Source organism: Adiantum capillus-veneris, chromosome 25 (assembly GCF_014529385.1).
Source record: "Adiantum capillus-veneris isolate H3 chromosome 25, ASM1452938v2, whole genome shotgun sequence".
NCBI classification, from domain to species: domain Eukaryota; kingdom Viridiplantae; phylum Streptophyta; class Polypodiopsida; order Polypodiales; family Pteridaceae; genus Adiantum; species Adiantum capillus-veneris.
In genome coordinates, this window is record NC_140955.1 from 60,860,250 (window position 1) to 60,865,265 (window position 5,016).

The following is a 5,016-nucleotide window of genomic DNA, read 5'->3' on the forward strand; positions in this document are numbered from 1 at the left end:
CTCAACAATGTTATCCAAAAGCTGATATGTCTTCAAGCCTTTGTTTGTTTTTGAAGCACTTGACTTTTTCGAACACTTCATTGGGCCAAAAATTTCATGGGATTGTACAAAGCAATAAATATATTAAAAATAAATGGTCTATAAAACTAATCCTTGCTAAAGAATATATAAAATTTCTTATCAAATCTTATTTAGTTGATGAATGATGACCAAGAAAATTAATCTCCTAAAACTTGTTAGTTGAAAGAAGGCACGCCGACATGCCCTATTTTGTCAATGATTTTTTTTGCAAAAAACTATCAAAAATATATTAATTGATCTTCAAGTTTGTTGTCTATTAAAGACAAATTAATCCTAAAGAAAGGAATCCAAGAGAAAGCTCCTAGAACTTGCTAGCTAAAATAAGGCATGTTGATGTGCCCTATTTTGTCTAGAAAGTTTTTTGTAAAATACAATTAAAGAACTATTATTTGATGTTCAATTTTTCTCTCTAAAAAAGGAAAATTAATCCTAATTAAAGAATATTTGATCCTTGAATGAAGAAAAAGTTCCTACATGATGTTAACAAAAAAAGGGACACCGACATGCCCTATTTTATCAAGAAAGTTTGTTGCAGACCACAAAGTTTTTTGCTCTCTAAAATAAGGCACGTCAATGTGCCCTATTTTGAGAAGCATAATTTGTTGGAAATACTTCTAAAGCGGCTATGAGGTTTGAAAGAACCATGCTAAAAGAACTATGAGGTCAATTTTATTATCTGAGATTAGACACGTCAACGTGCCTCATTTCATGTAAAAAATTATATAGATAGCTATCTTCTCTTGACCTTTTAAATTCAAATGAAGCATCTTAACATGACCATTTCCAAGCATTTATCACAATGCAAAATGATTAATTTAATCTCAATGTAAAATAATTTCTAAATTCAATTTTAGATAAAAAATGAATTGAGAGTGTTTGCTTGTTTATGTTAGGTTTAATGGCCAAGTGGCCAACCGCCCATCACTAACTGCTACTAACTCTAAGTGTACAACTATACACTTGTGTGAGCCACTAACACTAAGTACAATGTGTATTGTGCCTTAGTGCATAAGATAGAGAAGAAAGAAAGGGGACACACAGTGCGTGTTGGCTCTCCCCCTCCAAACTGTGTGTGTGGCTATGGTGGTGAGTGTGTGAGTGTGTGCGTGCATATTCCTCTTCCACTGTGCTCTTGACTCCTCCCCTTCATCTGGTATCAGAGCGGTGTCATTCCCGAAATCATTTCCGTGCTTTACTCTCTTTGCACGTCTTTGCTTGGAATGGGTTGAATGCTGAGAATCCCTTCATTTATTAGTTGTTTCTAGTCCTAGAGGAACATCTATCACATTCCTAGGTTCTCTCTTACTATTAGTGCCTCGCTCTGACTCTTCTTGGATTGGGCTAACATGTTTCGGATCCTCCATGAATCTGGTATAGCTGGCCTTTTGCCATGTGCAACTCGTCTTGCATGGTTGATTTATGATATCTGTAACACCAACTAGGAGATAGTCCGTCTATCAAGAGTGACTTAGCTCAAGCCACAATGATCGCCAAAATGAAATGATATGAACACTTATGAAAACTAATCCAAGTTGGTCAATTATTTTAGATCAAGAATACGCCTTTAGATCGGACAAGATTGGAATGAAATGCAAAGACTATAAGTGAAATATATAATGAACTAGAAACTGAGACTGAACATTGAAATTGAAGACTAGAATTGGAATATATTCAGATTCATATGGGCAAAGTACAACCACATGAGCCAAGCCTAATATGGCCTTAATGATCAGAATTACAAAGTAGAAGAACATAAAGATCTCTAAGATACAAAGCAATGATAGTTCTAATGGGTGAGAGATAGATCCATAAATTGAGTAGTGAGCCCTATTTATAGCCCTCGGACTAGGATTTTGATTGATTGTGTATTGTACCAATTACAGTAGTAATTGGCCTTGGTAACTACTAACCGCTCTCGTGCATGTCGTCCATGTGGCCGTGCCATAGGGCCTTGCCCACTTAGCCTTGCTAAGGTCTTAGGACCTTTGTCTTGACATATGTGGATGATCAATAGTACTTACTCTAAGCATCGTATCCAACCTTTTAATTGTGGCACATTGTTAGAAGTTGCCAACACACGGCTAGCATCTTTAGCATATATGGGTGGCATATACATCTTTTGGCCATTTACTATTTTTGAACATGTATATTTATGGGCTTGTGCTTGATGAACATTGTGTGTTTGGCTCTATGCAAGTTCGAGATTGTAATTTAGTCAGCCGAGATGGGTCACTAATAGTAGCTTTCACTTATGCATCTTGGGGGGTTGGCCACAATTTTAAAGAGTTTGCATATATATGAAAGGCTACAATGAGAAAATGGGGCTAATTCATTATAGAGTTAGGGTTGTGAGTAGAGAGCCCAAGCAAGCTTGGCTATGGTGGAGATGAAGATGGAGCTCTCCATGTACAACATTGGCTATCCATTAATGAAGATGAGTGTCTTCCTCCTTACTCTTGTCTCTCTCACTAACTAATCTTGCTAATTTATGTTGATTAGTCACTAATCGGGTGTGTGTATGTTAGGCAATTAATATTTAATCTCTCTATGAGCTTCTATATTATTCCCAATGTGTGAATGCTTGATTGAGACACATGCATGCTAGAAGCGTTTCTCTCTATGTGTGCTCATTATTAGTATGAAGGTAAAGAGGTCTTTCGATCAATTTCCCTGAGTGAATTAGTGTGTATGTGCACATTGATTAGTAGCCACACTTATGTGTGTAATTGATTAAGGCTTTGTAGGTTAGCTCGAGACTTCCATTAGAGAGCGATTAGTGTTAGATTAGCTTGATTCTTCTCTCATACCTCTCTTTACTAGTCTCACCTCTCTCCTTATTCCTCTAATTAGCTCTCACATGCATTGTGTGTGAGTGTGTGTGTGCGTGTGCATGCACAGTGTGTGTGATGTTTCCATGCCCTAGACATGTAGCTACCATTCCAAACTGACAATTTTGTTGGCTTGGTTGTCTTATGACGATCCCATAACATTTTGCAACATTTCCAAGGATGACACACCTAAGCTAGAGGAGCCAATTGGATTAGGGACCGAGTTTAATTTCACTAAATGTTTCTCTAATTTTTCTAGTTGTGTGAAGGTGTGTGTATGAATTTGGTGTGCAATTGAGTTATGAAATCTATGTGTGTGCATCATTTCTTCTGTGCTCTTTACATACTAATTTGTTGTTTTTGGCACTACTTTTGTCTAATTAGGACTCTAAATTGCACTAATAAGTGGCCCTAATTAAGCACTAACACATTGATTAATTCTGAGCTACACGTGTTTGTATGGCCAAGTAGAGGCATGAAAATCACTCTTTTGAAAGACATTCGCACAAGTTTAATGTAGATTTGAGTGATTTATTGTGCAATTAAGTGAATTTTCACAAATTCTCCTCTCTAATTATCGCTTAATGACATGTGATTTGAATGCTACACATAACTCTTTGATCCAATGTGTGATTGCCAATTTTATGTGTTTTGTTTGGTTGAAATTGAAGCTACACATGAGATTTGGTGATGGTGTTTTGTAGGTCAAAGCAGTTTTGGAGTGCGATTTGTGTGTACATGTACACAAACACACACACGCACATGCAAACGCGCGCGCGTGCACACACACACACACACACACACACACACACACACACACACACACACACACACACACACACACACACACACACACACACACACCATATGGAAGCGTCAATTGGAGTAGAAAATCAACACAATTGTTGGTGAAAATGTGAGTGCATTAACGGGGCATTAACCCACGCATTTGTTGATTTATGTGAAGATTTTGATCAAAAATTGAGTGCACAAGATTTGGGCAATTTTAGATGCATTAGTGTATGCCTATGTGTAGGCAACGTGCACATAGTTAGGTGCAAATGTATGGAAATTTTGGGGCCAATGGAAATTGATGTAAAGAAATTGGATGCTCATGATTGTTGTTTTGCTTATGGTTCCTGGTTTTCAGCATTCAATTTACATCAAAATGCCGTCAAAATTGTATGTGTATGCTTGTTACGTCAAACCATCAAAATTGCATCAAAATTATATGTGTATGCTTGTTAAGTGATTGTGCTTAATGTGCATGTTTACGCACATGAAAATTGCTTTGTGTATGTGAATTGATATGAAAAATGGAATGATTGATACACTCATTTGATAGTGTTTTTATCAATGTGCATAAATTTTTCTAATTAGACCAGTTTTGGGGTCAAAATTGGGTGAAAGAAGATTTTATGAGTCTAAAATGATTTGATTTTGATTAGTATTTAGATGAATGATTGGTTGATATGTTTAATTGCATTGCTAAGTGCTGAATTTTGAGTTAAATTGGATACATGAAAATAAAAAAAAGGGCTATTTTTAGCATATTTTTGCTAATTGATTGTCTAAAGTACTTAGTTTTTATAAAAATTAATGAAAAAGAGAAAAACTTGATGCGAATAGTTGATCCAAAGAGTGATTGCAAATCCTTGATTTTGTACTAAAAAAACCACACACACATGCAAGCATGGAGACACTCATTCACACACACACACACACACACACACACACACACACACACACACACACACACACACACACTCATCTATTCTGGTTTTTAGTTCATGAACATTCCATTCAAGTGTCTGGGAAATCCAAAGTGTAGGAATTAAACATTCAATCAAAAGTATGGCATCCAATCCAGAGACTAGAGTGAACGGCGTTTTCAAATTAGTTTTGTAAGCCACTTTGTGTACCCATAATGCAAAATGTAAATGCAGTTCCTAATCAATATGTCCCGCACTAAGAACTTTTTTGAGAACATAAATTAAAAGTTTGTTAGTATGTTCAACTTGTCCATTAGCTTGGGGGTGGTATGAAGCTGATTTGTTATGAATTACCATGTTCATTCAGAAGGTGTTCGATTACTTCATTCAAAAAG